Below are 24655 nucleotides of genomic sequence, written 5' to 3'. Positions count from 1 at the left end.
ATAACGTAATCTCGGTGAGACCGATTACACAAACTCGGTGAGACCGAGTTTGGTAATAAGCTAACCAGAGAGTTGGTCAGGTAAACTCGGTGGGACCGATTTGCTCTTTCGGTGAGACCGAAAAGTTACAAAAAGGAAACATAGAGTTTACACTGCAATCTCGGTGGGACCGATTCGCTCTTTCGGTGAGACCAAAAAGTTACGAAAGGGAAACAGAGAGTTTGCAATCCCATCTCGGTGAGACCGAGATCCCTATCGGTAGAACCGAATTGCTACGGTTTGGCAGTGGCTTATGACAAGTGAAACTCGGTGGCGCCGGATAGAAAGAATCGGTAGGACCGAGTTTGGCTTAGGGTTTAGGTCATATGTGGATAGGGAAAGTAGTTGAGGGTTTTTGGAGCATATCACTAAGCACATGAAGCAAGAGGCTCATTAAGCAACACCTCATCCCTCCTTGATAGTATTGGCTTTTCCTAAAGACTCAATGTGATCTTGGATCACTAAAATTAAAATGAAGAGTCTTGAGCTTTTGAGCTTGAGCCAATCCTTTGTCCTTAGCATTTTGAGGGTTCCACTTTCACATCCATGCCATGCCAATCATTGAGCTTTCCTGAAATAGTCATCTTGGAATAGCATTAGCTCAATGAGCTATATGTTGTTATGAATTACCAAAACCACCTAGGGATAGTTGCACTTTCAATCTCCCCCTTTTTGGTAATTGATGACAACATATAGATCAAAGCTTCGACAAATGATAATAAGCATGAAATATATCGTCGTTTTGAGAAGTATGTGACAAGTAAGAGCTCCCCCTAAATTTGTGCATATTTAAAATTTGCTTTGGACTGCAAATGCACAAAGAGTTAGAGTCATGGGTTACTCTTCCATGTCACATACATCTTGGTGGAGCGCTTAAAATGATAAGAATGAAATACATGCACTCATCACCAAGAATAGTGAATGATCACATAAGATAGATAAGATGATAATATTAAGCAAACATTAAGTGTAGCTTATGATCAAACACATGATCATCAATGTCTCACGAGCAATGACATAGTATCTCACACAAAAGCAAGCAAAGTTCGAAAAACCACCAAATAAAACAAGAGAGAATAAAAGCAACACTCTCTCTCGAAGCCTATGATCTATACATTTTCTCCCCCTTTGGCAACAAGTTACCAAAAAGTTCCTAGAAAATGCATAGTGCTAAGTCGACACTCAGGCTTGATCTTTCTAAGAACATTCTCTTCTTCTTCTGCAGCTTCAGGCACTGGGGCCTTGTTCTTCTCAGTAGCTGGGATGCTTCTTGTGTTCCTCTTTGGCTTTGGCTTTGGAGCTGGCTTGGCCTTGGAAGCAGGTGCCCCTGTTCTTATGGCATCACCCATCAGCTTGGGTGCCTTAGGTGCTGGTGTAGCTACCTCTTCTTCTTCCTCCTCATCTTCCATGATGGAAGCCTTGCCAAGCACTCTGGCTACAGTTTTCTTCACCCTTTCTTTCTTCTTCTTGCCTTCAGTAGCAACTGGCTCAATGGGAGTGGGCTTCTCAGTTGAAGCTCTGGCCTTTGACATAGGCTGCCTGCCTGCTGGCCTTTTGATCTTCATCCCTGGTTTTATGCCCTGTGCTGGCTCAACTCTCTCGGAAGTTGCTTCCTCTTCTGCCACATAATCCTCATCTTCTGAGTCTGAGGTTCTCTTCTTTCTCTGTCTTGTGGCAGCTTTAGGCAGATTGCTAGGGGTGCTCCTGCTGCCATCATTTGAGGAACTTGAGGGACTAGTGCCCTCACTCGTCTGCACTTGCTGCTCTGACAAGTTCTGGCTATCACTTTGGTCTGACATGATGCAAACTCTGACTACTGACCCTGTGAATAGGTTATAGATGAGATAGAGTGGATGAGCATCAAAAAATGCAGAGATTTTTGCAAAAGAATAATTCAAAAACTTAGTTTTAGTTTCCAACTGAAAGCATCTCGGATCTACCGATTTCTAAACTCGGTGATACCGAAGCAGTTTTGGCACCTAAACTAGTGAACTCGGTCAGACCGAGTAACAGTTCAGTGGCACCGAGACTGCTAGGGTTTCACAGAGTTCCAAAATCGGTCACACCGATAAGTAATTCTCGGTCAGACCGAGTCTCACTTGTGCAATGGCATAAGCCAAATCGGTGGGACCGAGTTTTTCAACTCGGTGGGTCCGAGATGGTTTCGGCGGAAACCTAACCCTAAAATTTTCGAATTAAACCTAATCTACGAGTTCATTGACTAGATAGAAGTTTAACAAACGTGGCAAGAATCATGATGATCACAATGTGCTAAGAATCGGATTGGGGAATAGCACAAAGATCGAGTCCATACCCTAGTTCGGCGGAGACTCGCTACAGCGGCAACGGCGGGGTTGAATTTCCATTGACGGCGACGGAGACTAGCGACTGGAGGCGGCTGGCGGCGAGGAGACGATCCGGAGACCAAGTTGGCAGAGCAGGCTATCGCGCGGGCGAAGGGGTTCGGAGAAATTTCCAAATTTTTGCCCGTGACTATATATAGCCCGACCCTGTCGGTGTGACCGAGTGGAACAACTCGGTGGCACCGAGATGCAAAACTGTATACAGTTGTTGCAACTCGGTGTGACCGAATGGTTCAAATCGGTTGCACCGAGATCGAAAACCTAGATCAACTTAATGATCTCGGTAGGACCGAAAGTAGGGTATCGGTCAGACCGAGAATCATAAAGAGGTTTTGGAAGTTTAAGTCTATGACGAATCGGGGACTCCGAGCGCTCCTCACACAGAGTGGTTCGAATCTGACTTGATCAAATTTTGTGATGTAGCATGAATAGAGTTTGAGATGAGAAAAGCATAGATAGCTAGAGGAGGTTCTTAGGCATTCTTGTCCATCCACTTGGCAAAAGGAAATAAAACCAAACAATCAAAACAACAAGTGGATGTCCTCGAATGAGTAAAATATGCAACCAGCATGCTCACACAATAAGATGGCAAATGAAATATGTGACAAGGCATGCACAACCAATTCTAGCATCTATCAAGCAATTTGCGATGACAAGGTCATCTATATATGAGTATATTGACTTAGGAGTCAAGTGAGAACACTTGATCATAGGTCATACTCATCGTTTAAGCTCAAGTGGGGTTACCACTTTTAAATAAAGCATTGTTGTGTTCACATCTTTAGAGTTGCTTTAGCTCAAGTCTTATAGTAAAGCTCCCCCTAGATGTGATATCCCCCCTTAGAGGGATGAACTAACCTCGGGTTTTTTCGATGATGACTTCATGTAGATGTTGAAGATGTGGATGCTCAATGTTGATGTAGATCACTTGGAGCTATCCATTTGAGTGAATTGCACTTTCAATACCTACATGGGTTAGTACCACAAGGAACAAACAAGGATATCCATAGACATAGAGTGATGCACACACAAGATGATGTCCATGAAAACTTTTAGGTTACCTTGTCCCTTGTCTTACCAACAAGAGGGTTTGTGACTCCTTGAACTAGTGCAAGATGTGGAAGTTGATTGCACTTGTTCTTGCCAAAATGATAAGAGTGAAGTATGTTGGCGGAGTCACCCTCAAGAACTCTCTAGTTCTTCTTCTTTTGGATCCACACCATCTTGATGGGAATCCTTGGAGTTGTAGTCGTACTTGATGAAGTGGAACTTGAAGTAGTCTTGGGAATCCACTTGACTAAGGTCTTAGGAGCTTCTTCAAATGCATCAATTTCCTCTTGAAGCTTGTCCTTGCCTTTTTGCTTGTAGTCTTGTGGTGGAAGATCATCTTGAGCTTGTGTCCCCTTGAAAGAAGTATCATACTTCTCTTGTTGAGGAACAAACTTTGTCTTAGGGTATTAATCTTCTTCCCACTCAACTCCATTGGCATTGAACTTTCGTTCAAAACCAACACCTTGATTCTTTCGGTGCATTCCTTGCTTGCACACAATTTCCTCGAATTGCTTACTCCCGGCAAGGCTTTTGTACACTCCTTTCTCTATAATTCCCTTCAATAAGCTATTTTCTTGCTCAAGTGTAACTTGGCTAAGAGAATCTTTAGTGGAATCAAGAGAACTACTAGAAGCAACAATATTGGATTTAGCATGATCATTGTTACTGCTAGAGGAAGAATCTTTCTTGTTCTTGTTACTAGACTTGACTTGAGGCATGTAAGTGGATAAGAGTAAACGCTTGGCAATGTAAGAAGAACTTTTCTTGCGGAGATCAACATTGATTGCTTTTAAGAACTCATGCTCTTGCTCAAGATTGAGCTTTTCAAAGCATAATTTCTCATGAGTTCTTAAAAGTTCTCGATGATCTTCGAAGATAGTTTCATGAGCTAACTTAAGAGTGTTTAGTTCTTTAGTTAGAGCCTCAATCTTCTCCTTATCATTGTCATTCGTTTTATCTTGATTAGCATGATTAATTGATGTTTCATCATAGTATTCATCACTAGAGTTGTCAACAAGCAAATCATCACCTAACAAGTCATCTTCATCACTATTAAAATCAACATACTCGGGGTGTGTTACCTTAGGACCTTTGGCCATGAAGCATCTTCCAATTCTTTCATTTGGTGAGTCAAAGATGTCATAGGAGTTGGTTGACACAAGTCCTAGACCGGCAACACCTTCATCTTGAGTATCTTCGGAGTCGGAGTGATAACTTCTCTCGGAGTGGCTGTCGGAGTCGGAGCCGGATACCCATTCACCAACATGAGCTTGATGTCTTCGTTTTGTGTAGCTCCTTGATGATTTTTCCTTCCTTTCCGAATCCTTGCTTCTCCGTGAGTATCTTCGTTCATAACGATCATCTCTACTCCTTCTCTCTCTTGGTGGTGATTCTTTGCTTCTTCTTTTTGGAGAATCTTCTCTTCTCTTGTAGGGAGCTGTACACTCATTGGAATAGTGTTCGGGTCTTCCACAACTGTAGCAGTTTCGCTCTCGACTAGAAGATCTTTTGTCATTGTAGGATCTTGACTTGAAGCTTCTATCTTTGCTTCTACTCTTGTAGAACTTGTTGAAGTTCTTCACCATTAAGCTCAATTCTTCATTGAAGTTTTGTTTCTCACTTGATGATGTAGGGGCTTCACATGAGGCTTTGTAGGCACCACTTGATTTGTTGTGAAGTTCCTCTTTATCCTTAAGTGACATCTCATGAGCAACAATTCTTCCAATCACCTCCGTTGGCTTGAGATATTTGTAATTGGGCATCATTTGGATCAATGTGCACACGGTATCATATTTTCCATCCAAGGCTCTTAGAATCTTCTTGATGATGAATCTATCGTTCATCTCTTCACTTCCTAAGCCGGCAATCTCATTTGTGATGAGAGCAAGCCTAGAGTACATTTCAGCGACACCTTCACCATCCTTCATTTTGAACTTGTCAAGTTAACTTTGAAGCACATCCAACTTGGATTCCTTGACGGAGTCGGTACCTTCGTGCATATCAATCAAAGTGTCCCAAATTTCCTTTGCATTCTCAAGACGGCTGATTTTGTTGAATTCTTCGGGGCACAATCCATTGAAGAGAATATCACAAGCTTGAGCATTGTATTGCAACATCTTCAACTCATCCGTGGTAGCTTCACGGTTTGGTTCTTTCCCATCAAAGAAGTCACCTTGCAAACCAACACACACAATAGCCCAAACGGCGGGGTTATGTCCAAGAATATGCATTTTCATTTTATGCTTACAACTAGCAAAATTAGTACCATCAAAGGAAGGACCTCTACGGTGATAATTTCCCTCGCTAGACGCCATACTCTCCTAGGTTGTGAAACCAAGGCTATGACCACCAAAAGCTATGGAGATCAAAGCAAATGGAAACCTGGCTCTGATACCACTTGTAGGATCGAAAGTATGTCTAGAGGGGGGGTCATTAGACTACTTGACCAAATAAAAACTTAACCTTTTCCCAATTTTAGTTCTTGGCAGATTTTAGCTATTGTAGGACAAGTCAAGCAATCATCACACAATTCAAGCAAGCATGCAAAGAGTATATTGGCAGCAGAAAGTAAAGCATGCAACTTGCAAGAATGTAAAGGGAAGGGTTTGGAGAATTCAAACGCAATTGGAGACACGGATGTTTTTCCCGTGGTTCAGATAGGTGGTGCTATCCTACATCCATGTTGATGGAGACTTCAACCCACGAAGGGTAACGGTCACGCGAGTCCACGAAGGGCTCCACCCATGAAGGGTCCACGAAGTAGCAACCTTGTCTATCCCACCATGGCCATCGCCCACGAAGGACTTGCCTCACTAGCGGTAGATCTTCACGAAGTAGGCGATCTCCTTGCCCTTACAAACTCCTTGGTTCAACTCCACAATCTTGTCGGAGGCTCCCAAGTGACACCTAGCCAATCTAGGAGACACTACTCTCCAAGAAGTAACAAATGGTGTGTTGATGATGAACTCCTTGCTCTTGTGCTTCAAATGATAGTCTCCCCAACACTCAACTCTCTCTCATAGGATTTGGATTTTGTGGAAAGAAGATTTGAGTGGAAAGCAACTTGGGGAAGGCTAGAGATCAAGATTCATATGGTAGGAATGGAATATCTTGGTCTCAACACATGAGTAGGTGGTTCTCTCTTAGAACATATGAGTTGGAATTGTGTATGTGTTCTGATGGCTCTCTCCATGAATGAAGAGGAGGTGGAGGGGTATATATAGCCTCCACACAAAATCCAACCGTTACACACAGTTTTCCAATCTCGGTGGGACCGAATCAACAAACTCGGTCGGACCGAAAAGGTAAACCTAGTGACCGTTAGAGATTTTCGGTGGGACTGACATGCAACTCGGTAGGACCGATATGGTTAGGGTTTGGGCATAACGTAATCTCGGTGAGACCGATCACAAACTCGGTGAGACCGATTTGGTAAAGCTAACCAGAGAGTTGGTCAGGCAAACTCGGTGGGACCGATTTGCTCTTTCGGTGAGACCGAAAAGTTACAAAAAGGAAACACTAGAGTTTACATTGCAATCTCGGTGGGACCGATTCGCTCTTTCGGTGAGACCGAAAAGTTACGAAAGGGAAACAGAGAGTTTGCAATCCCATCTCGGTGAGACCGAGATCCCTATCGGTAGAACCGAATTGCTAGGGTTTGGTAGTGGCTTATGACAAGTGAAACTCGGTGGCGGCCGGATAGAAAGAATCGGTAGGACCGAGTTTGGCTTAGGGTTTAGGTCATATGTGGATATGGGAAAGTAGTTGAGGGTTTTGGAGCATATCACTAAGCACATGAAGCAAGAGGCTCATTAAGCAACACCTCATCCCTCCTTGATAGTATTGGCTTTTCCTAAAGACTCAATGTGATCTTGGATCACTAAAATATAAAATGAAGAGTCTTGAGCTTTTGAGCTTGAACCAATCCTTTGTCCTTAGCATTTTGAGGGTTCCACTTTCACATCCATGCCATGCCAATCATTGAGCTTTCCTGAAATAGTCATCTTAGAATAGCATTAGCTCAATGAGCTATATGTTGTTATGAATTACCAAAACCACCTAGGGATAGTTGCACTTTCAGTAGGAAATTTTTTGAAATTACTACGTTCCCCAACAGTGGCATCCGAGCCTAGGTTTTATGTGTTGATGTTATATGCACGAGTAGAACACAAGTGAGTTGTGGGCGATATAAGTCATACTGCTTACCAGCATGTCATACTTTGGTTCGGCGGTATTGTTGGATGAAGCGGCCCAGACCAACATTACGCGTACGCGTACGCTTACGCGAGACCGCTTCTCCCGACGTGCTTTGCACAGAGGTGGCTTGCGGGTGACAGTTTCTCCAACTTTAGTTGAATCGAGTGTGGCTACGCCCGGTCCTTGCGAAGGTTAAAACAGCACCAACTTGACAAACTATCGTTGTGGTTTTGATGCGTAGGTAAGATTAGTTCTTGCTTAAGCCCGTAGCAGCCACGTAAAACTTGCAACAACAAAGTAGAGGACGTCTAAGTTGTTTTTGCAGGGCATGTTGTGATGTGATATGGTCAAGACGTGATGAGATATAAGTTGTTGTATGAGATGATCATGTTTTGTTGAAGTTATCAGCAACTGGCAAAATCCTTATGGTTGTCTCTCTATTGCATAAGATGCAAGCATCCAATAATTGCTTTACTTTATCGCTATGCGATAGCAATAGTTGCAAGAGCAATTGTTGGCGAGACGACCACGTGACAACACATTGATATAGATCAAGATGATGGAGATCATGGTGTCATGCCGGTGACGATATAGATCATGACAGTACTTTGGAGATGGAGATCAAAGAAGCAAGATGATGATGGCCATATCATGTCACATATTTTGATTGCATATGATGTTTATCTTTTATACATCTTATTTTTTGCTTAGTTTTACGGTAGCATTTTAAGATGATCTCTCACTAATTATCAAGAAGTGTTCTCCCTGAGTATGAACCGTTGCGAAAGTTCTTCGTGCTGAGACACCACATGATGATCGGGTGTGATAGGCTCTACGTTCAAATACAACGGGTGCAAAACAGTTGCACACGCGGAATACTCAGGTTATACTTGACGAGCCAAGCATATACAGATATGGCCTCGGAACACGGAGACCGAAAGGTTGAGCGTGAATCATATAGCAGATATGATCAACATAATGATGTTCACCAATGAAACTACTCCATCTCACGTGATGATCGGACATGGTTTAGTTGATTTGGATCACGTAATCACTTAGAGGATTAGAGGGATGTCTATCTAAGTGGGAGTTCTTAAGTAATATGATTAATTGAACTTAAATTTATCATGAAACTTAGTCCTGGTAGTATTTTGCAAATTATGTTGTAGATCAATAGCTCGCGTTGTTGCTTCCATGTGTTTATTTTCATATGTTCCTAGAGAAAATTGTGTTGAAAGATGTTAGTAGCAATGATGCGGATTGGATCCGTGATCTGAGGTTTATCCTCATTGCTGCACAGAATAATTATGTCCTTGATGCACCGCTAGGTGACGGACCTATTGCAGGAGCAGATGCAGACGTTATGAACGTTTGGCTAGCTCAATATGATGACTACTTGATAGTTTAGTGCACCATGCTTAACAGCTTAGAATCGGGACTTCAAAGACGTTTTGAACGTCATGGACCATATGAGATGTTCCAGGAGTTGAAGTTAATATTTCAAGCAAATACCCGAGTTGAGAGATATGAAGTCTCCAACAAGTTCTATAGCTAAAAGATGGAGGAGAATCGCTCAACTAGTGAGCGTGTGCTCAGATTGTCTGGGTACTACAATCGCTTGAATCAAGTGGGAGTTAATCTTCCAGATAAGATAGTGATTGACAGAATTCTCTAGTCACCATCACCAAGTTAGTATAACTTCGTGATGAACTATAGTATGCAAGGGATGACGAAAACGAATCCCGAGCTTTTCATGATGATGAAATCGATGAAGGTAGAAATCAAGAAAGAGCATCAAGTGTTGATGGTTGACAAGATCACTAGTTTCAAGAAAAGGGCAAAGGGAAGAAGGGGAACTTCAAGAAGAACGGCAAGCAAGTTGCTGCTCAAGTGAAGAAGCCCAAGCTGGTCCTAAGCCTGAGACTAAGTGCTTCTACTGCAAAGGGACTGGTCACTGGAAGCGGAACTGCCCCAAGTATTTGGCGGATAAGAAGGATGGCAAAGTGAACAAAAGTATATTTGATATACATGTTTTTGATGTGTACTTTACTAGTGTTTATAGCAACCCCTCAGTATTTGATACTGGATCAGTTGCTAAGAGTAGTAACTCGAAACAGGAGTTGCAGAATAATCAGAGACTAGTTAAGGGTGAAGTGACGATGTGTGTTGGAAGTAGTTCCAAGATTGATATGATCATCATCGTACACTCCCCTATACTTTCGGGATTAGTGTTGAACCTAAATAAGTGTTATTTGGTTTTTGCGTTGAGCATGAATATGATTTGATCATGTTTATTGCAATATGGTTATTCATTAAAGTTAGAGAATAATTGTTGTTCTGTTTACATGAATAAAACCTTCGATGGTCATACACCCAATGAAACAAGTTCATTGGATCTCGATCATAGTGATACACATATTCATAATATTGAAACCAAAAGATGCGAAGTTAATAATGATAGTGCAACTTATTTGTGGCACTGCCATTTAGGTCATATTGGTGTAAAGCGCATGAAGAAACTCCATGCTGATGGGATTTTGGAATCACTTGATTATGAATCACTTGATGCTTGCGTACCATGCCTCATGGGCAAGATGACTAAGACTCCGTTCTCCGGAGCGAGAAATTGACTTATTGGAAACAATACATACTGATGTATGCAGTCCGATGAGTGTTAAGGCTCACGGCAAGTATCGTTATTTTCTGAACTTCACAGATGATTTGAGCAGATATGGGTATATCTACTTGATGAAACATAAGTCTGAAACATTTGAAAAGTTCAAAGAATTTTAGAGTGAAGTGGAAAATCATCGTGACAAGAAAATAAAAGTTTCTACGATATGATCGCAGAGGTAAAATATTTGAGTTACGAGTTTGGCCTTCAATTAAAACAATGTGAAATAGTTTCACTAATCACGCCACCTGGAACACCATAGTGTAATGATGTGTCCGAACGTCATAACTGTACTGTATTAGATATAGTGCGATCTATGATGTCTCTTACCAATCTACCACTATCGTTTTGGGGTTATGCATTAGAGACAGCTGCATTCACGTTAAATAGGGCACCATCTAAGTCCGTTGAGACGACACAATTTGAACTGTGGTTTGGCAAGAAATCAAAGTTGTCGTTTCTTAAAGTTTGGGGTTGTGATGCTTATATGAAAAAGTTTCATCCTAATAAGCTCAAACCCAAATGGGAGAAATATGTCTTCATAGGATACCCAAAGGAGACTGTTGGGTACACCTTCTATCACAAAACCGAAGGCAAGACTTTTGTTGCTAAATTCGGAGTTTTTCTAGAGAAGGAGTTTCTCTCGAAAGAAGTGAGTGGGAGGAAAGTAGAACTTGATGAGGTAACTGTACCTACTCCCTTGTTGGAAAGTAGTTCATCACAGAAATCTGTTCCTGTGACTACTACACCAATTAGTGAGGAATAATGATGATCATGTAACTTCAGATCAAGTTACTACCAAATCTCGTAGGTAAACCAGAGTGAGATCCGCACCAGAGTGGTACGGTAATCCTGTTCTGGAAGTCATGTTACTAGACCATGACGAACTTGCGAACTATGAGGAAGCGATGATGAGCCCAGATTCCGCGAAATGGTTTGAGGCCATGAAATCTGAGATATGATCCATGTATGAGAACAAAGTATGGACTTTGGTTGACTTGCCCGATGATCGGCAAGCCATAGAAAATAAATGGATCTTCAAGAGGAAGACGGACGCTGATAGTAGTGTTACTATCTACAAAGCTAGAATTGTCGCAAAAGGTTTTCGACAAGTTCAAGGTGTTGACTACGATGAGATTTTCTCACTCGTATCTATGCTTAAGTCTGTCCGAATCATGTTAGCAATTGCCGCATTTTATGAAATCTGGCAAATGGATAAACAAAACTGCATTCCTTAATGGATTTACTAAAGAAGAGTTGTATACGATGCAACTAGAAATTTTTGTCGATCCTAAAGGTGTTAACTAAATATGCAAGCTCCAGCGATCCATCTATGGACTGGTGCAAGAATCTCGGAGTTGGAATATACGCTTTGATAAGTTGATCAAAGCATATAGTTTTATACAGACTTGCGGTGAAGCCTGTATTTACAAGAAAGTGAGTGGGAGCACTACAACATTTCTGATAAGTATATGTGAATGACATATTGTTGATCGAAAATAATGTAGAATTATTCTGCAAAGCATAAAGGAGTGTTTGAAAGGAGTTTTTTCAAAGAAAGACCTCGGTGAAGCTGCTTACATATTGAGTATCAAGATCTATAGAGATAGATCAAGACACTTGATAAGTTTTTTCAATGAGTACATACCTTGACAAGATTTTGAAGTAGTTCAAAATGGAACAGTCAAAGAAAAGGTTTCTTGCCTGTGTTACAGGGTGTGAAGTTGAGTAAGACTCAAAGCCCGACCACGGTAGAAGATAGAAAGAAAATGAAAGTCATTCCCTATGCCTCAGTCATAGGTTCTATAAAGTATGCCATGCTGTATACCAGATCTATTGTATGCCCTACCACTGAGTTTGGCAAGGGAGTACCATAGTGATCTAGGAGTAGATCACTGGACAGCGGTCAAAATTATCCTTAGTGGAATAAGGATATGTTTCTCGATTATGGAAGTGAAAAAAGGTTCGTCGTAAAGGGTTACGCCGATGCAAGTTTTGACACTAATCTAGATGACTCTAAGTCTCGGTCTAGATACATATTGAAAGTGGGAGCAATTAGCTAGAGTAGCTCCATGCAGAGCATTGTTGACATAGAAATTTGCAAAATACATGCGGATCTGAATGTGGCAGACCCGTTGACTAAGATTCTCTCACAAGCAAAACATGATCACACCTTAGTTCTCCTTGGGTGTTAATCACATAGAAATGTGAACTAGATTACTGAATCTAGTAAACCCTTTGGGTGTTGGTCACATGGCGATGTGAACTATGGGTGTTAATCACATGATCATGTGAACTATCGATGTTAATCACATTGTGATGTGATCTAGATTATTGAATCTAGTGCAAGTGGGAGACTGAAGGAAATATGCCGTAGAGGCAATAATAAAGTTATTATTTATTTCCTTATATCATGATAAATGTTTATTATTCATGCTAGAATTGTATTAATCGGAAACATAATACATGTGTGAATACATAGACAAACAGAGTGTCACTAGTATGCCTCTACTTGACTAGCTCGTTAATCAAAGATGGTTATGTTTCCTAACCATGGACAAAGAGTTGTTATTTGATTAACGGGATCACATCATTAGGTGAATGATCTGATTGACATGACCCATTCCATTCCATTAGCTTAGCACCCGATCGTTTAGTATGTTGCTATTGCTTTCTTCATGACTTATACATGTTCCTATGACTATGAGATTATGCAACTCCCGTTTGCCGGAGGAACACTTTGTGTGCTACCAAACGTCACAACGTAACTGGGTGATTATAAAGGAGCTCTACAGGTGTCTCCAAAGGTACATGTTGGGTTGGCGTATTTCGAGATTAGGATTTGTCACTCCGATTGTCGGAGAGGTATCTCTGGGCCCTCTCGGTAATGCACATCACTTAAGCCTTGCAAGCATTGCAACTAATGAGTTAGTTGCGGGATGATGTATTACAGAACGAGTAAAGAGACTTGCCGGTAACGAGATTGAACTAGGTATTTGGAATACCGACGATCGAATCTCGGGGAAGTAACATACCGATGACAAAGGGAACAACGTATGTTGTTATGCGGTCTGACCGATAAAGATCTTCGTAGAATATGTAGGAGACAATATGGGCATCCAGGTCCCGCTATTGGTTATTGACCGGAGACATGTCTCGGTCATGTCTACATTGTTCTCGAACCTGTAGGGTCCGCACGCTTAAGGTTACTATGACAGTTTTATTATGAGTTTATGCATTTTGATGTACCGAAGTTTGTTCGGAGTCCCGGATGTGATCACGGACATGACGACAAGTCTCGAAATGGTCGAGACATAAAGATTGATATATTGGAAGCCTATGTTTGGATATCGGAAGTGTTCCGGGTGAAATCGGGATTTTACCGGAGTACCGGGAGGTTACCGGAACCCCCCGGGAGCTATATGGGCCTTAATGGGCCATAGTGGAAGAAGAGGAGAGGCAGCCAAGGCTTGGGCCGCGCGCCCCTCCCCCCTAGTCCGAATAGGACAAGGAGAGAGGGGGCCGGCGCCCTCCTCCTTCTCTCTCTCTCTTTTCCACCTCATGAATCCTATTCCAACTAGGATTGGGGGAGAAGTCCTACTCCCGGAGGGAGTAGGACTCCTCCTGGTGCGCCATATGTGGCCGGCCGGCCTCCCCCCTCTTGGTCCTTTATATACGGAGGCAGGGGCACCCCAGAGACACACAAGTTGATCCACGTGATCATATTCTTAGCCGTGTGCGGTGCCCCCTTCCACCATAGTCCTCGATAATATTGTAGTGGAGTTTAGGCGAAGCCCTGCTGCAGTAGTACATCAAGATCGTCACCACGCCGTCGTGCTGACGGAACTCTTCCCCGACACTTTGCTGGATCGGAGTCCGGGGATCGTCATCGAGCTGAACGTGTGCTAAAACTTGGAGGTGCCGTAGTTTCGGTGCTTGATCGGTCGGGCCGTGAAGACGTACGACTACATCAACCAAACGCTTCCGTTGTCGATCTACTAGGTATGTAGATCACACTCTCCCCCTCGTTGCTACGCATCACCATGATCTTGCGTGTGCGTAGCAATTTTTTTGAAATTACTACGTTCCCCAACAGGGCGCGCCCCCCTGCCTCGTGGACTCCTCGTTCGTTTCTTGACGTCCACTCCAAGTCCTCTGGATCACGTTTGTTCCAAAAATCACGTTCCCGAAGGTTTCATTCCGTTTGGATTCTGTTTGATATTCCTTTTATGTGAAACACTGAAATAGGCAAAAAAAACAACAATTTACACTGGGCCTTGGGTTAAGAGTTTAGTCCTAAAAATAATATAAAAGTGTAAAATAAACCTCATTAACATCCAAAACAGATAATATAATAGCATGGAACGATCAAAAATTATAGATACGTTGGAGACGCATCACTGCATCTGTCCACTCGAAGTGATCGGTGCGTCGGAGAAGTCGATAAAGTGGCAATGCTTTTTCTCCTAGTCTGGAGATAAAGCGGCTTAAAGTTGCCATGCATCCAGCTAGTTTTTGGACCTGTTTAAGGTCTATTGTTGTAGCCAATTGTGATAAAGCTCAGATTTTGGCAGGATTTGCCTCGATTCCTCTACTGGAAACAATGAAGCCCAGTAGTTTTCTAGAGGGGACGCCGAAAACACATTTTTCTGGATTGAGCTTAATGTCATATGTACGGAGATTATCGAATGTGAGACGTAAGTCATCTATTAGTGACTCGACACACTTAGTCTTTATAACGACGTCGTCCACATATGCTTCAACTGTCTTGCCGATTTGTTTCTCCAGGCATGTTTGAATCATGCATTGGTAGGTGGCGCCGGTGTTTTTGAGCCCAAAGGGCATAGTGTTCAAGCACAAAGGCCCGTATGAGGTAATAAATGCCGTTGCGGCTTGGTCGGATTCCTTCATTTTAATTTGATGGTATCCGGAATACGTGTCGAGGAAACATAGTGAGTCGTGTCTTGTAGTGGCATCAATAATTTGATCGATGCAGGGGAGGGGGAATGGATCCTTAGGGCAAGCTTTTTTGAGGTCTTTGAAATCGACGCACAAGCGCCAGGATTTATACTTTTTTGCACCATCACCAGGTTTTCTAGCCAGTCCGGATGTTTTATTTCTCTGATGAATCCGGCCTCAATTAGCTTGGCTAGCTCCTCCCCCATAGCTTGTTGTTTGGGTTCGGAAAAGTGCCGCAGTGTTTGCTTCACTGGCTTGTATCCATTCAATATATTGAGGCTGTGCTCAGCCAACCTGCATGGGATTCCTGGCATATCAGAAGGGTGCCAGGCGAACATGTCCCAGTTCTCGCGTAGGAACGCTCGTAGTGCGACGTCCACCATCGGGTCCAGCTGTGCACCGATGGAGGTTGTCTTCTTTGGGTCCGTCAGGTGGACCTGAAATTTGACTATTTCATCGGCTGGTTTGAAGGAGGTGGATTTGGAGCACTTGTCGAGGATTACGTCATCCATATCCACCATTGAGCGCGGCACAGTTAACTCTTCGGCCGCAAGGGCCTCAAAGAGTGCCTCAAGGGCCAGGGAGGCTGTTTTGTTTTCGGCACGCAGGGCTATACCCGGATCACTAGAGGGCGTGATAATACCATTGGGCCCGGGCATTTTGAGCTTCATATACCTGTAATGAGGTATGGCTTGAAAGCTTGTGAATGCATCTCGCCCCAAAGGGCATGGTATCCACTATCGAAAGGGGCCACTTGGAAGGTTATCTCTTCTGACCGATAGTTCTCCGGTGTGCCGAATACCACGTCAAGTGTGATTTTTCCCGCGCATCATGCCTCCCGACTGGGAATAATTCCTCGGAAGGTCGTGCTACTTTGCTCGATACGGCTCCTGTCTATTTCCATTTTACTGAGTGTATCCTCGTAGATGAGGTTTAATCCGCTGCCGCCGTCCATGAGCACCTTCGTGAGTCGAAAGCCGTCCACAATTGGATTGAGGACCAAGGCAGCTGGTGCCCGGACTGACCGGGATTTTGGTTCGTCACTGGCATTAAAAGTTATGCCCATGTCGTTCCAAGGATTTATTGTTGCGACTTGACAGACTTCGGCGAGATCGCGGAGTGCCCTTTTGCGCCGATTGTTTGAAGCAAAAGTCTCGAAGACCGTCAGTACTCCACGGTCGTCGTGTTCCGGGGGGAGTTGTTCCGAGGTATTTTTGGTGAGTATATCCTCGCCACTCTTGGCCATTTGCCGGAGTATCCAACATGCTCTAAGGCTGTGGGTAGGTATGGTATCCGGTGTTGTTTGTATTTTGCACGCCCTATCGAGCGATCCCTCCAGAACGGTTCCGCGCCCCGTAATGGGTTTGGATTTCTTTACTGCTGTGTCGGGCGCCCCGTGAGGGTGCATCCTTTTTGTCCGGACGAAAGGTTGAGTGGGAATTGGCGGTTCCCAACGAGCTGCCTGAGTTTTCCAGGCGCTTTCCATTGCGCAGTACTTCTGTACTATGGTTGCCAAGTCGGCGAAATGTAATACATGATGGCGGTTGATAGCGTTGAGGATTCCTCCATCCGTACAATTACTTCGGAATATTGAGATCGCGTCTTCGTCGCGGCAATCTTTGATCTTGTTCTTGACAAGGAGGAATCTGGCCCAAAAGTGATGGACTATTTCCTGAGACTGCTGCTGTAGGTATGTGAGATTGCATATATCTAGGTGGGTGGGTGGATTTAAATTCGAACCCTGACCCAATTTGGGATCCGGAGTTTGAGAAATTTTAGTGCTTAATAGGTTGGGCTTCGGGAGATTGACCGATTTTTCAGGTCTACTGTCTGATTCCAAGTTCGAAGGACAAGGCGTGTCGTTCCGTGGACAGGTATCCGGCTCTTCGAGCTCGGAGATCCGAACATAGTTCGACCTCAGTATAGAGGGAGTGTTGTTGTTTTGCACCTCCACTACCGCTATCTAATGGGTGATCGATGGAGATTTGATTTCTCTTTGATCGGGTTTAATCCCAATCCGACCGTAGTCTGTAGCGACCACCAAGGTGGCAATGCGATCCAGGAGTTCGTTCAAGGACGATAATTCCATTGGATCCATCTGTTTGGAGTATTCGGAGTCAATTCGGAGGCGATTTTTATTAGCCGAGAAGTCATCGTCGGCTCACAGGCCGAACGGGAGGTCATGATAAAGCCACCAACCGGAGGGTTTGGCCTAAGGCCAGGGCTCCATCGGCGGTGATGTTGTCCTTGATCACAAGGCAAGCCATCAACCCTGACTTCGACGCCACAGTGGAACTCTCAATGAAAGCACCAATGTCGGTGTCAAAACCGGTGGATCTCGGGTAGGGGGTCCCGAACTGTGCCTCTGAGGTCGATGGTAATAGGAGACAGGGAACACAATGTTTACCCAGGTTCGGGCCCTCTCGATGGAGGTAAAACCCTACGTCCTGCTAGATTAATATTGATGAGTATGGGGGTTACAAGAGTTGATCTACACGAAATTGTAATGGCTAAAACCCTAGAAGTCTAGCCTATCTGATTATGATTGTCCCTTCAGACTAAACCCTCCAGTTTATATAGACACCGGAGGGAACTAGGGTTGTACAAAGTCGGTTGCATAGATAGGAAATAGTACATCCGGCCACCTAGCTTGCCATCTACGGAAAGGAGAGTCCTATCCGGACATGGGAGAAAGTCTTCTATCTTGTATCTTCATGGCCCAATAGTTCGACCCATGTCCAACAGGCCGGCCGCCCGAGGACCCCTTAGTCCAGAACTCCCTTAGTTGGATCATGAAGATGTTCGAATACATCTACCGCGTTAACCTAATGCTTCCGCTTTCAGTTTATGAGGGTACATGGACACAATCTCCCCTTCTCGTTGCTATGCATCTCCTAGTTAGATCTTGCATGATCGTCGGAAACTTTTTGAATTACTACGTTCCCCAACAGTGGCATCCGAGCCAGGTCTATGCGTAGATGTTATATGCATGAGTAGAACACAGAGAGTTGTGGGCAATAATAGTCATACTTTGATTCAGCGGTATTGTTAGATGAAGCAGCCTGGACTGACATTACATGACCGCATTCATGAGACTGGTTCTACCGACGTGCTTTGCACACAGGTGGCTAGCGGGTGTCTGTTTCTCCAACTTTAGTTGAATCGAGTTTGACTACGGCCGGTCCTTATTGCAAGTTAAAACAGCACAGTTGACAAAAAATCATTGTGGTTTTGATGCGTAGGTAAGAACAGTTCGCGCTAGAAGCCCGTAGTAGCCACGTAAAACTTGCAACAACAAAGTAGAGGACGTCTAACTTGTTTTTGCAGGGCATGTTGTGATGTGATATGGTCAAGACGTGATGAGATATAAATTGTTGTATGAGATGATCATGTTTTGTAAAAGTTATCGGCAACTGGCAGGAGCCTTATGGTTGTCGCTTTATTGTATGAAATGCAATCGCCATGTAATTGCTTTACTTTATCACTAAGCGGTAGCGATAGTCATAGAAACAATTGTTGGCGAGACGAGAACGATGCTACGATGGAAATCAAGGTGTCAAGCCAGTGACGATGGAGATCATGACGGTGCTTTGGAGATGGAGATCAAAGACACAAGATGATGATGGCCATATCATGTCACATATTTTGATTGCATGTGATGTTTATGTTTTATGAATCTTATTTTTCTTAGTACGGCGGTAGCATTATAAGATGATCCCTCATTAAATTTCAAGGTACAAGTGTTCTCCCTGAGTATGCACCGTTGCTATAGTTCGTCGTGTTGAGACACCACGTGATGATCGGGTGTGATAATCTCTACGTTCACATACAACGGGTGCAAGCCAGTTTTGCACACGCAGAATACTCAGGTTAAACTTGACTTGCCTAGCATATGCAGATATGGCCTCGCAACACTGAGACCGAAAGGTCGAACGTGAATAATATAGTATATATGATCAACATAGAGATGTTCACCATTGAAAACTACTCCATATCACGTGATGATCGGACATGGTTTAGTTGATATGCATCACGTGATCATTTAGATGACTAGAGGGATGTTTATCTAAGTGGGAGTTCTTAAGTAATATGATTAATTGAACTTAAAATTTATCATGAACTTAGTCCTAATAGTATTTGCATGTCTATGTTGTAGATCAATAGCTTGCGTATAGCTCCCCTATTTTCTTTTTGATATGTTCCTAGAGAAAAACTTATGTTGAAAGATGATAGTAGCAATGATGCAGACTAGGTCCGTGATCTGAGGATTATACTGATTGTTGCACAGAAGAATTATGTCCTTGATGCACCGCTAGGTGACAGACCTATTGCACGAGAATATGCAGACATTGTGAATGTTTGACAAGCTCGGTATGATGACTACTTGATAGTTTAGTGCACCATGCTTTACGGCTTAGAACCGGGACTTCAAAAATGTTTTGACCGCCATGGAGCATATGAGATGTTTCAAGAGCTAAAAATGATATTTCAGACTCATGCCCGTGTTAAGAGGTATGAAACCTCTAACAAGTACTTTGCCTACAAGATGGAGGGGAATAGCTCAGCTAGCGAGCATGTGCTCAGAATGTCTGGGTACTACAATCACTTGAATCAAGTGGGAGTTAATCTTCCAGATAAGATAGTGATTGACAGAGTGTTGATGGTGAACTATAATATGCAAGGGATGATGAAAACGATTCCCAATCTCTTCGTGATGCTGAAATCAGCGAAGGTAGAAATCGAGAAATAACATCAAGTGTTGATGGTTAACAAGACCACTAGTTTCAAAAAAAGGGCAAGGGAAAGAAGGGGAACTTCAAAAAGAATGGCAAGCAAGTTTCCACTCCCGTTTAAAAGCCCAAAGCTGGACCTAAGCCTGAAACTGAGTGCTTCTACTACAAAGGGAATGGTCACTGGAAGCGGAACTACCCCAAATACTTGGTGGGTAAGAAGGATGCCAAAGTGAATGATACGTCTCCAACGTATCTATAATTTTTGATTGCTCCATGCTATGTTATCTACTGTTTTGGGCAATATTGGGCTTTATTATCCACTTTTATATTATTTTTGGGACTAACCTATTAACCGGAGGACCAGCCCAGAATTGTTTCTTTGCCTATTTCAGTGTTTCGAAGAAAAGGAATATCAAACGGAGTCGAAACGGAACGAAATCAACTGGAGAAGTTATTTTTGGAAGGAAAGCTACCGGAAAAGCTTGGAGTGCACGTCAGGAAAGAAGGGAGGTGCCCACGAGGGTGGGGGGGCGCCCCCTGCCTCGTGGCCCCCCCTTCAGTCCACCGGCGTGCGTCTTTCACCCATATATACCTACGTATCCTACAACTTCCAAAAGAGACGATGGATCGGGAGTTCCGCCGCCAGAAGCCTCCGTAGCCACTGAAAGCCAGTCTAGACCCATTCCGGCACCCTGCCGGAGGGGGCAATCCTTCCTTGGTGGCCATCTTCATCATCCCGGTGCTCTCCATGACGAGGAGGGAGTAGTTCTCCCTCGGGCCTGAGGGTATGTACCAGTAGCTATGTGTTTGATCTCTCTCCCTCTCTCGTGTTCTTGAGGTGATACGATCTTGATGTATCGCGAGCTTTGCTATTATGTTTGGATCCTATGATGTTTTCTCCCCCCTCTACTCTCTTGTAATGAATTGAGTTTCCCCTTTGAAGTAATCTTATCGGATTGAGTCTTTATAGATTTGAGAACACTTGATGTATGTCTTGCCGTGGATATCTGTGGTGACAATGGGATATCACGTGATTCACTTGATGTATGTTTTGGTGATCAACTTGCGGGTTCCGCCCATGAACCTATGCATAGGGGTTGACACACATTTTCGTCATGATTCTCCGGTAGAAACTTTGGGGCACTCTTTGAGGTCCTTTGTGTTGGTTGAATAGATGAATGTGAGATTGTGTGACGCATATCGTATAATCATACCCACGGATACTTGAGGTGACATTGGAGTATCTAGGTGACATTAGGGTTTTGGTTGATTTGTGTCTTAAGGTGTTATTCTAGTACGAACTCTAGGGCTGTTTGTGACACCTATAGGAATAGCCCAACGGATTGATTGGAAAGAATAACTTTGAGGTGGTTTCGTACCATACCATAATCTCTTCGTTCATTCTCCTCTATTAGTGACTTTGGAGTGACTCTTTGTTGCATGTTGAGGGATAGTTATGTGATCCAATTATGTTAGTATTGTTGAGGGAACTTGCACTAGCGAAAGTATGAACCCTAGGCCTTGTTTCCTAGCATTGCAATACCGTTTACACTCACTTTTATCATTAGTTACCTTACTGCTTTTAATAATTTCAGATTACAAATACCTTTATCTACCATCCATATTGCACTTGTATCACCATCTCTTCGCCGAACTAGTGCACCTATACAATTTACCATTGTATTGGGTGTGTTGGGGACACAAGAGACTCTTTGTTATTTGGTTGCAGGGTTGCTTGAGAGAGACCATATTCATCCTACGCCTCCTACGAATTGATAAACCTTAGGTCATCCACTTGAGGGAAATTTGCTACTGTCCTACAAACCTCTGCACTTGGAGGCCCAACAACGTCTACAAGAAGAAGGTTGTGTAGTAGACATTAGTGAACAAAGGTATATTTGATATATAGGTTATTGATGTGTACTTTACTAGTGTTCATAGTAGCCCCTGGGTATTTGATACAGGTTTAGTTGCTAAAATTAGTAACTCAAAACAGGAGTTGCAGAATGAACAGAGACTAGTTAAGAGCAAAGTGACTATGTATGTTGGAAGTGATTCCAAGGTTGATACAATCACCATCGCACACTCCCTCTACCTTCGGGATTAGTGTTGAACCTGAAATAAATGTTATTTGGTGTTTGTGTTGAGCATGAAAATATGATTAGATGATGTTTATTGCAATATGGTTATTCATTTAAGTCAGAGAATAATTATTGTTCTATTTACATGAATAAAAACCTTCTATGGTCATACACCCGAGGTGAATGGTTTATTGAATCTCAATCGTAGTGATACACATATTCATAATATTGAAGCCAAAAGATGCAAAGTTAATAATGATAGTGCAACTTATTTGTGGCACTGCCATTTAGGTCATATTGGTGTAAAGAGCATGAAGAAACTCCATGTTGATGGGCTTTTGGAATCAGTTGATTATGAATCACTTGATACTTGTGAACCATGCCTCATGGGCAAGATGACTGAAACTCCATTCTTCGGAACAATGGAGTGAGCCACTGATTTATTGCAAATAATAGATACTGATGTATGCGGTCCGATGAGTGGTAAGGCTCATGGCGGGTATCGTTATTTTCTGACCTTCACAGATGATTTGAGAAGATATGGGTATATCTACTTAATGAAACATAAGTCTAAAACATTTGAAAAGTTCAAAGAATTTCAGACTGAAGTGGAAAATCATCATAACAAGAAAATAAAATTTGTACGATCTGATCGCGGAGGCGAATATTTGAGTTACAAGTTTGGTCTTCATCTGAAACAATGTCGAATAGTTTTGCATCTCACGCCACCAGGAACACCACAGCATAATGGTGTGTCTGAACGTCGTAACCGTACTTTATTAGATATAGTGCGATCTATGATGTCTCTTACCGATTTACCACTATCGTTTTGGGGTTATCCATTAGAGACAGGTGCATTCACGTTAAATAGGGCACCATCTAAATCCGTTGAGATGACACCATATGAACTATGGTTTGGCAAGAAACCTAAGTTGTCGTTTCTTAAAGTTTGGGGCTGCGATGCTTATGTGAAAAAGCTTCAACCTGATAAGCTCGAACCCAAATGGGAGAAATGCATCTTCATACCCAAAAGAAACTGTTGGTACACCTTCTATCATAGATCCGAAGGCAAGATATTCGTTGCTAAGAATGGATCCTTTCTAGAGAAGGAGTTTCTCTTGAAAGAAGTGAGTGGGAGGAAAGTAGAACTTGATGAAGTAATTGTACCTTATCCCGAATTAGAAAGTAGTTCATCATAGAAATCAGTTCCAGCGATTCCTACACCAATTAGTGAGGAAGTTAATGATGATGATCATGAAACTTCAGATCAAGTTACTACTGAACCTCGTAGGTCAACCAGAGTATGTTCCGCACAAGAGTGGTACGGTAATCCTGTTCTGGAAGTCATGTTACTAGACCATGACGAACCTACGAACTATGAGGAAGCGACGATGAGCCCAGATTCCGCGAAATATCTTGAGGCCATGAAATCTGAGATGGGATCCGTGTATGAGAACAATTCAAGAGGAAGAACGAGACCCAACAAACCGTCATTGACTTTGCAAATGAAGCACAATGTCAACACAATGCAAAGATCTTGACAATAAGAAGTGACAACGGCACCGAGTTCAAGAACTACACCTTGGATGAATTTCTTAGTGATGAGGGAATCAAGCATCAATATTCCGCACCCTACACCCCTCAACAAAACGGTGTTGCGGAGAGGAAGAACCGGACGTTGATGGATGCGGCAAGGACCATGATGGCGGAGTTCAAGTCTCCGTACAACTTTTGGGCCGAAGCCATCAACATCGCGTGTCATGCATCCAATCGGCTCTACCTCCGCAAGGGCTTGAACAAGACTCCATATGAGATACTCACCGGTAACAAGCCCAATCTAAAGTACTTCCGGGTATTCAGGTGTAAGTGTTTAATTCTCAAGAAAGGTGTTCGGTTGTCTAAATTTGAGGCTAGAGCTTATGAGGGCATATTTGTTGGCTATGCTACAAACTCTCATGCTTACCGTGTCCTCAATAAATCCACGGGACTTATTGAGGAGACGCGTAACGTGGAGTTTGATGAGAATAACGGCTCCCAAGTGGAGCAAAGTGGCACTTGTGATGTAGGTGATGAAATTCCTCCCCAAGCCATAAGAAGAATGGGTGTTGGCTTTATCCTACCCATTGAGGAACCCCTTGTGGCCGAAGGAGAAGGACAAAGCTCCACTCAAGTGGAGCCATCACCAACCCAAGGCCCACACGCTTCCGAAGAACAACATGAAGGTTCTCATCCTCAAGAACATGACCAAGGGCAAGATCACGCTCAAGACGGTGTTGACACATCAAGTGATGCCCAAGGTCAAGTTCTCTCCTCCAAGCAAGTTCAAGAACAAGAACAAGCCCAAGATGACGCTCAAGATGATCAAGTGACCACTCCTCGTCTCACCCCCGAGGAGGAATTAGAGCGTCGTGCCGCCAAGGTTGCTTCCAAGCTCTCCACCAAGGATCATCTCATGACGAATGTGCTTGGAAGCTTAAGAAAGGGGGTAAGCACCCGTATACAATTAGCAAATTATTATGAGCATCACGCGTTTGTCTCTTGTGTGGAACCCCACAAGGT

This window comes from Triticum urartu, chromosome 6 (assembly GCF_003073215.2).
Source record: "Triticum urartu cultivar G1812 chromosome 6, Tu2.1, whole genome shotgun sequence".
Lineage (NCBI taxonomy): Eukaryota > Viridiplantae > Streptophyta > Magnoliopsida > Poales > Poaceae > Triticum > Triticum urartu.
This window is presented reverse-complemented; position numbering follows the sequence as displayed.